A 9833-nucleotide genomic window follows, 5' to 3' on the forward strand; every position below is an offset into this window, starting at 1 on the left:
GTTAAACCGAGTTTGAAACCGTCGAGTTTGTACTATTGCTATTCCTTGCTTGATGTAATTTGTAATAGCAAAACTTTGAGAATGAATTCAATGATTTCACAAAAATTGTGTGTTTTTACTTTAAGGCAGAACTACGCCTGGTCTGATTCACGCGGGGACGTGATACGTAGGCAATCCCCATAAGATTCGACCGCTTTTAATAAATAAAGAAAAGAAAATGTAAATAAAATAAGACGCGGGGTTTCGCAGAATACTCTAAAAGAGACAAATGAACAAACCGGGATGACGCATGTGGTTTGAAGCAAAGCATGTAGAAACGGTTAACTGCCTAGGTGCATTGCATCCTCTATGTGTTATGATCAAATCTGTTAAGCTCTAACACTAACAAAGTTTGTTGTTGTCTGATAACCAGACAGTTAGTTGTTAAAGAATTCTGGCAACACATTCATACCAAACCAGATCCAAAGGACCGGTAGCAACAAGCATGACTACTTCAGAGAATAGTAATGAGGAAGAAAGGCCGATGAGCCAGTTGCTAAAAGAGGTAATGGAAAAGATCGAAAGGATGGGACTAGAGATGCATGCAATGCAGCTAGCCCTGGCCAAAACACAAAAGAGCCCTGAGACACTGGGACACGTACCGGAGTACCCTCACTCTGGCCCTTCCACAAGCCGCCCAAACCCCCTCTATCATCAGGAGAGAAGCCCTCATGATTCCCAAGCTCCACCACCCCACCAACCTCTCCCAACATCCAACATTCCCATTTTTGTGGGACCTGCATCAGCCCCTTTGCAGCGAACGACCAGTGAGCCATTGTTTCAGGCTCACGATACACAATACTATCCCCCTGAGCCTACATTCCACGCACCGGAACCACAGGTTTACAATCCCCATTTGGAAGTACCGGCAGAGGTTGAGAAGCCTGTTAAGGCCCCTGAACAGGATGAAGTGTTAAGAAAGTTCAAAAGCCTGGAGCAATCCTTCAGAAACTTGCACGGGCTGGGCAATCAAGTCAGCGTGGCATACAAAGATCTGTGCCCTTTCCCAGATGTCCAACTCCCGGCTGGGTTCAAGATGCCCAAGTTTGATTTATATGAAGGGCACGGTGATCCCATGGCACATTTGCGGGGATTCTGTAGCAAGATGAGAGGGGCAGGAGGCAAGGATGAGCTTTTGATAGCTTACTTCGGCCAAAGTCTGAGCGGATCTGCACTGGAATGGTATACCAGGCAGGATTTCAGCAGGTGGTACACGTGGGATGATCTGGCACAGGCTTTTGCAGGTCATTTCCAGTACAATCTAGAGATAGTCCCCGACCGTCTCACATTATTGAGAACTGGGAAGAAACCCGGGGAAAGTTTTCGCGAGTTCGGGTTCCGCTGGAGAGAACAAGCAGCTAGGGTCGATCCTCCCATGAGAGAGGGAGAGATGGTAGACTACTTTTTGCAGACATTGGATCCAACCTACTTTGGTCACTTGGTGACAACGGTTGGAAAATCTTTCAACGAGGTGGTCAAAATAGGGGTCATGATAGAAGAAGGTTTGAGGTCGGACAAGATCTTAAACTATTCGGCACTTAAGGCCACAACCCAGGCTATTCAAAGCGGCACGGGAGGTGCGCTAAGAAGAAAGAAAGAAGAGGTTGCCACGATCGAGGCAGGCAGTTGGCCCAGGGCTGGCAGGCCACACTACAACCAACCCAGGCCTCACAGGTCAAACTATCCATACAACCCACCACAAAATTTCTATCCACCTCGAGAACCGCATTGTTCCGTACACCAAGCCCAGATATACACTCAGCCCCCGGTTCGCCCACAATGGCGCGCACCGGCTCCCCAGAACATATATGCACCACCACAAAACACTTACCCTCCACCAAGGGCATATAGAAATCCTTCAGGGGCAGGTTTCCGGGGAAATCCAGATGCCAGAAATGACAGGTTGCGGAAGCAAAGAACCTTCACCGAACTGGGAGAAACCTACACCGCTGTGTTCCACAAGCTGCGACAATTGGGTTTGGTTAGTCCCGTCCATACTCGGGAACCAAATCCCCCGCCTCAGAATTTGGACCGTTCAATCAGTTGTGAATACTGTTCAGGGATGCTCGGGCACGATACCGAGAAGTGTTGGAAGTTAAGGCATGCCATACAGGATCTTATTGACACCAATAAGATCGAGGTCCAGACACCGGAGGCTCCTAACATCAACCAAAACCCGCTGCCAGCGCACCACGAAGCTCACATGATTGAGTTGGTGTGTGAGGGAGGTGAATTAAGAAAACCCTCACAAACAGTGATGATGATCCAAGCTGCCCCAAAAGAAGTCTTAACCAGGGGAGGAACAAATGTACAGTCGCAGGGAGAAGGTGTCAAGCCGGTAGTAATATGGGGGAAGAACCCGTCCGTCATAACAAGCAAACCCGAGCCAAGCAAATTGGTAATACCAGGGATCCTGCCCACACCGGCAGTCATGTTGAAAGGGGTATGTAGAGAACGGGTGACCATAAAGCCGGTGGTCCAACTGCCTGTGCTTGACAGCAGGGCTGTGCCCTGGAAATATGAAAAAGCAGTGGTAACGTACCAAGGAAAACAGGTGGAAGAAGTCAGTTGTGAAGCGCAAGGTTTGACTCGATCAGGTCGATGTTTTGCTCCGGCGGAGTTAAGAAAAACCAACCCAGTGGCAACCAAGAAGCCAGTGTCAGAAGAAGAGGCTGAAGACTTCCTGAGGAAGATGAAAGTACAAGACTATTCTGTGGTTGAGCAGCTGAGAAAAACACCTGCCCAGATCTCACTATTGTCATTACTCCTCCATTCCGAGGAACATCGTCGGGCCCTGTTAAAGATATTGAACGAGGCTCATGTACCCAGTGAGATTTCTGTAAACCACCTGGAAACCATTGCTAGCAAGATTTTCGAGGTGAACAGAGTGACATTCTCAGATGATGACCTGCCGGTGGAAGGTACGGAGCATAACAAAGCTCTATACCTAGCTGTCAAATGTGAAGACTCGGCGGTAACCCGAGTATTGGTGGATAACGGCTCAAGCGCCAATATTTGTCCATTGTCCACCCTGGACCAGTTAAAGATTGACCGTGGAAGAATCCGGGAGAATAGCATCTGTGTCCGAGGGTTTGACGGAAACGGAACAGCCACTGTGGGGGATGTTGTACTTGAACTAACCATTGGCCCGGTCCTGTTTACCATGGAATTCCAGGTATTGGACGCCACGGTATCTTACAACTTGCTGTTAGGACGACCCTGGATTCACGCAGCTAAAGCGGTGCCTTCCACCCTACATCAGACAGTGAAGTTCGAGTGGGAAAGACAAGAGGTCGTGTTGCACGGTGAGGATACAACATACACCATGGGCGGAATCATTGTGCCTTTCATAGAGACCAGTGATGACAAGGGTCCTTGGGTCTACCAGATTCTCGATACAGGGTCGGCCAACAAAATCTCTGAAGGAGAAATCATCCCGCACCCTAGGGTAGCTGCCGCAACAGTCATGATGGTATCGGAGATGCTGGGTAACGGATTTGTGCCGGGAAAAGGCCTGGGAGTTGAACTTCAAGGGATAGTCCAACCTGTTTCCCTTCCTAAGAATCTGGAAACCTTCGGGTTGGGGTTCAAACCAACCGCAGCAGACAGGAAGGAGGCGCGAAGAATGAAGAAGAAGGTCTGGTTTCTGCCTAAACCAGTGCCACGCCTCTCAAGGTCTTTTGTTAAAGCAAGTGCCAAGGGGTCAGCGATCCCAAAGATTCGAGGACCTTTGATCGGTGTAAATGAAGACCTGAATCAGAGTTTTGAGAGACTATTCGCAGATGTCAGTATGGTGGAAGCTGGAGAGGGTTCCAGCAGGGCAGAGATACAATTTGTGGGGCCTGAGGCCAAGACCAACAATTGGACGATTACTCCTCTCCCTGTCCGAGGGGAGTCTTGGTAGTAGGCTTTGATTAATGTTTTGTTTGTTTGTTTGTTTGATCGGATTATCCAAGGGTGTAATCCCAATTTTACTTTCGTTTTGTAAAAGTGTGAACCCTTTTTATCCTGCAAATTTAATAAAGTTCTTTTCTTTTGTCCCATTTTAATTTCTGGTTTTGTTTTCTTTCTGAACAGTTCTCTTTTTACTGGTCCTAATGACATGGCATGCACAACGGATCTTCGACCTAGTCTAATAAATCAATCTGAATCTGACTCAATGATGCAAGAGGTCGTTTGTGATAATGAATCCGAATGTGACGAAAGGGAAGCCTTCGAAGAAATAAATCGAGAACTATGCCAATTTGAAGAGAAACCCAAGCCTAACCTAAATGACACTGAGGCTGTGAACCTAGGAAACGCTGATAACATCCAAGAGACCAAAATTAGCATCCACATTGAGCCGAATGTCAAAGCAGAATTGATCGAAACTCTCAGGGAATTCAAAGATGTTTTTGCATGGTCATATGATGATATGCCTGGATTGAGCACCGATTTAGTGGTTCACAAATTGCCCACTGACCCGGCATACCCTCCGGTCAAGCAAAAACTAAGGAAATTTAAAACAGAAATGAGTGTAAAGATCAAAGAAGAGGTGATTAAGCAATTACAATCTAAGGTCATTCGGGTCACTCGGTATCCCGAGTGGCTGGCCAATGTGGTACCAGTCCCAAAGAAGGATGGAAAAATCAGGGTGTGCGTCGACTACCGCAATCTCAACAAAGCAAGTCCCAAGGACAATTTCCCGTTACCCAACATTCATATCCTGATCGATAATTGTGCTGGGCGCGAGATCGGATCCTTTGTGGATTGCTATGCGGGTTATCATCAGATCCTAATGGACGAAGAGGATGCTGAGAAGACAGCGTTTATTACGCCATGGGGAACCTACTGCTATCGGGTAATGCCGTTCGGGTTAAAGAACGCCGGGGCAACGTACATGCGAGCAATGACCGCGGTGTTTCATGACATGATACACAAGGAAATTGAGGTGTACGTCGATGATGTGATCATCAAATCTTGGCGTCAGGAGGACCATGTAGCAGACCTAAGGAGATTTTTCCAAAGACTCCGGAGGTATGATATCAAGCTTAACCCGGCCAAATGCGCATTCGGGGTTCCATCAGGGAAGTTGCTAGGATTCATCGTCAGTCGACGGGGGATTGAGTTGGACCCATCCAAAATTGAATCCATCCGAGATTTGCCACCGCCAAGGAACAAAACAGAGGTAATGAGCTTGCTGGGTAGACTCAATTATATCAGCAGGTTCATCGCTCAACTCACAGCAACTTGTGAGCCCATATTTCGGCTACTGAGAAAGGATGCTGCAGTAGGTTGGACGGCAGAGTGCCAGGAGGCTTTCGACCAAATCAAAGGGTATCTGTCTAATCCACCCGTATTGGTCCCGCCTAAGCCCGGGAAACCCCTAATCCTTTACCTGACGGTCTTGGAAAATTCATTTGGTTGTGTACTGGGGCAACATGATGACACAGGGAGGAAGGAGCAGGCCATCTACTATCTTAGCAAGAAATTCACAGTGCATGAGGTCAAGTACACTCAACTCGAGAAAACATGCTGCGCCCTGACTTGGGTAGCTCAGAAGTTGAAGCACTACCTGTCTTCATATACTACTTATCTCATATCCCGCTTGGACCCATTGAAGTATATCTTTCAGAAACCTATGCCCACGGGGAGGTTGGCAAAATGGCAAATTCTGCTCACAGAATTTGATATCATCTACGTGACAAGGACGGCCATGAAAGCCCAGGCACTGGCAGACCATTTGGCAGAAAATCCCGTTGATGAAAAATACGAGCCCTTAAGAACGTATTTTCCTGATGAAGAGGTGATGCATACGAATGAGTTGGAATTACCCGAGGAATCAGGTTGGAAGCTTTTCTTCGATGGAGCTGCAAACGCAAAAGGGGTTGGAATAGGGGCAGTACTCATTTCTGAAACAGGACGACATTATCCTGTTACGGCCCAACTGCGCTTCTACTGCACTAACAATATGGCCGAATATGAGGCTTGCATTCTGGGTCTGCGCTTGGCTGCTGACATGGATGTCCAAGACGTCTTGGTCTTGGGAGACTCGGACCTCTTGGTACATCAAATTCAGGGGGAATGGGAAACACGAGATCTAAAGCTCATACCATACCGACAATGCTTGCATGATCTGAGCAAGCAATTTCGATCGGTGAAGTTCAAACACATCCCGAGAGTTCACAATGAGGTTGCAGATGCCTTAGCCACCTTAGCATCAATGCTGCACCACCCTGACAAAATGTATGTTGATCCTCTGCATATCCAAGTCCGTGATCAGCACGCCTACTGCAATACCATAGAAGAAGAAGCAGATGGCGAACCCTGGTTTCATGATATCAAGGAATACCTCAGAATGGGGATATATCCAGAACATGCCTCGAGAGACCAAAAAAGAGCCCTTCGGCGTTTATCGAATGGTTTCTTCCTCAGTGGAGGAGTATTGTACAAAAGAACCCCGGATTTGGGATTGTTGAGATGCGTAGATGCCAGTCAAGCAATGACGGTCATGGAAGAGGTACATGCGGGAGTTTGCGGACCACACATGAGCGGATATGTATTGGCGAGAAAGATCCTTCGAACAGGGTGTTATTGGCTCACCATGGAACGCGACTGTATCACTTTTGTGAGGAAATGCCATCAGTGCCAGATACATGGAGATTTGATTCATTCTCCGCCAACAGAGTTACATACGATGTCAGCACCTTGGCCGTTTGTGGCCTGGGGCATGGATGTCATCGGGCCCATCGAGCCAGCAGCATCCAACGGTCACAGGTTCATTCTAGTGACCATTGATTACTTCACCAAATGGGTTGAGGCTAAAACCTTCAAGTCGGTAACCAAGAAGGCAGTGGTGGACTTTATTCACTCCCATATCATCTGCAGATTTGGGATCCCAAAAGTGATCATCACGGATAACGGTGCGAATCTTAATAGCAGCTTGATGAGAGAGGTATGCCAACAATTCAAGATTACACACCGCAATTCCACCCCATATCGTCCTAAGGCAAATGGAGCAGTCGAAGCAGCCAATAAGAATATCAAGAAGATACTGCGAAAAATGGTGGAAGGGTCCAGACAGTGGCACGAGAAATTGCCCTTTGCTTTGTTGGGCTACCGCACTACCGTCCGGACTTCCATAGGCACAACTCCTTATTTGTTGGTGTATGGGACTGAGGCCGTGATACCAGCGGAGGTCGAAATTCCGTCCCTCCGAATTGTCGCTGAAGCCGGGATTGATGATGATGAATGGGTCAAAGCTCGATTGGAACAGTTGAGCCTGATAGATGAGAAAAGATTGGCAGCAGTGTGCCATGGTCAGCTGTACCAGAAGAGAATGGCAAGAACGTATAATAAAAAGGTGCGCCCCAGGAAGTTTGAAGTAGGGCAGCAGGTATTGAAGAAGATCCTCCCACATCAGGTCGAGGCGAAAGGCAAATTCGCCCCAAATTGGCAAGGGCCTTATATTGTGACCAGAGTCTTGGCCAATGGTGCCTTGTGTTTGACAGATGTCGAAGGTGGATGTGTCGACATGGCTATCAATTCAGATGCAGTCAAGAGATATTATGCGTAATTTCTTTAAATTATGGCAATTTTGGTTTATTTGTTTGTATTTGGCATTTGTTGAATAATGAGATGACGGAGGCAATTCTTTCTCCTATCCAAACACTTTTAACCTTCGCTTTCCCCTTTGAGCCTTGAGCAAATTCTTTCAATACCCCTCTTTTGGAATCACTAATGGGAAAGATATATAAAAAAAAAAAAAAAAAAGAAAGGAAAAGAAAAGAAAAAGAAAAAGAAAAGGAAAAGAAAATGAAAAGAAAGAAAAGAAAAATCAAGGAATATAAAACCGTGGGAACTACGTTTGACCTGATTCCTCAAAGAGGATACGTAGGCGCCTCACGGCTCGGTCATAGTATGCATCATAGCAAATATAGGATGCATAATGTGCATAGTGTGCACAATATAGCACAATGTGCGTAACGCACGTAACTCAACATAAGCATAAAAAATAAAATTCTCCAAGCAAGAAAACTGGGGCAGAGGTTATGTTTTAAGTTCCAACAAAGGTTAGATTCCAAAAGTTGTAGCACATCACCCTTCAAATTGTTTTCATTTTTGTAGCCTTTCTTCAATCCCACACCAAAACCAACGTCAACATCCAAAAGACCTCCCGATCAATGTTCGAGAGATGCCAAATCCGGAAAATAAGGCCGAGAATAATACACCAAGCCCCAGCAAAGAAGAGGATCGTAAGATTGGGAACGAATTGATTAGTCAAAGGAATCTCCAGAAAAGAGGGTCGTATCTACAACACCCCGATTCCTCGAAAGAAATAAAATGAGAGAGTCTCATCGGTGAAAACCTTCGCAGGCACCGAGAGGCGATGTAAGATGAGGGATATAAAATGAGAGAGTCTTATTGGTGAAAACCTTCACAGGCACCATAAGGCGCCGGGAGATGAGAGAAAAGAGAGAGTCTCATTAGTGAAAACCCCTCGAAGGGCACTATGAGGCGACGAGACAGATCAGCGAAGCTACCACATTTGCAACAAGATGAACATCCATTTATCATCCCCAGCAAGTCAGACCGTCGGACAAATTCGATTGATACAAATAGACTGGGTCGGGAATCTATGGTGCACGTCATGATCACGGGGACCAATTGTGTCCTCCAGATAAGTTCTTTGGATTGTCTCTTCCCACAAAAATATTGGTTCAGAAAGTTTTTCTTTTTTCCATATCTTTATTTCTTTTCCTAAAATGTGTCTTGAAAGGATTTTTCAAAGCTTACTACCAGAAACCAAAGGAGAATTCATCCAAATGCCGGATGATACAAACAGTCGTAAAGGCCGGTCCCAGGCAATGCAGGGATTGTGCCCGGAAATTTTGGAAGAAGTAAGCTCCAAAAGGGAGTGGTTTCGGGAGTTAGAAGCAGACCCCCACATCATGTGTTTAAAGAGAAAGAAGAAAAGGGGATAAATTGAAAACCGATCCCCAGCAGGCGAGAGACCCCCAACAGGCAACTTTGCCCGCCAACCAATCATGGGGACAAAGAGCAAGAAAAGGGGAAGAAAGGAAGACCATCCGCCAGAAAGGCACCCTCTACCACCACGATAAAAACTAATTAAATCCTTCTGTCTGCTGCAGGAAAGCAAAGGATTGACGAGAACAACAACGCCAAGGGAGTCACCAAGACCGGGGCAGAAAATTTTCTGCCGGTTGTCGAAAATTTTCTCGGAAGAACGAGGAAGCAATTTTAATACATTTAAGTTCTAGGTCGCCCACCAGTATAATGCGGGAATACTTTTAAGTTCTAGGTCGCCCACCAGTATAATGCGGGAATACTCTTAAGTTCTAGGTCGCCCACCAGTATAATGCGGGAATACATTCAGCTCTAGATTTTGGAATCAGTCACCCCACCTGAAGACGGAAGGGTACAACAGAGATCCCCAAACGGGAAACAATGAAATCCCCAGCACCAAGAAGCAGACAACTGCAGAGGCAAGCGCGCAATTCAAAAGGAAAAAGGAACGCGTCTCAAAAGAAGTAGTTTGGGAACGTTGTAGCATGCCCAGTATAACAATTCCGATGAAAAGCCATACCACTGAAGAAACCATTGGAAGATTTAAAGAAGAAAGCCGTATCCCCAGCAAATCAAGCAAAGTGATGAGAACTGACAGTCAGAAAAGGTGAAGGACCAGCATCATCTCCAAGTTCACAAAATAAAGGCGTCAGAGGAAAACGTTAGCCGACAAGAAAGCAAGGCAACAAGAACAAGTCGAAGATGGATGAGATCTCATACTCTAGCTT

This window comes from Nicotiana tabacum, chromosome 11, assembly GCF_000715075.1.
Source record: "Nicotiana tabacum cultivar K326 chromosome 11, ASM71507v2, whole genome shotgun sequence".
Lineage (NCBI taxonomy): Eukaryota > Viridiplantae > Streptophyta > Magnoliopsida > Solanales > Solanaceae > Nicotiana > Nicotiana tabacum.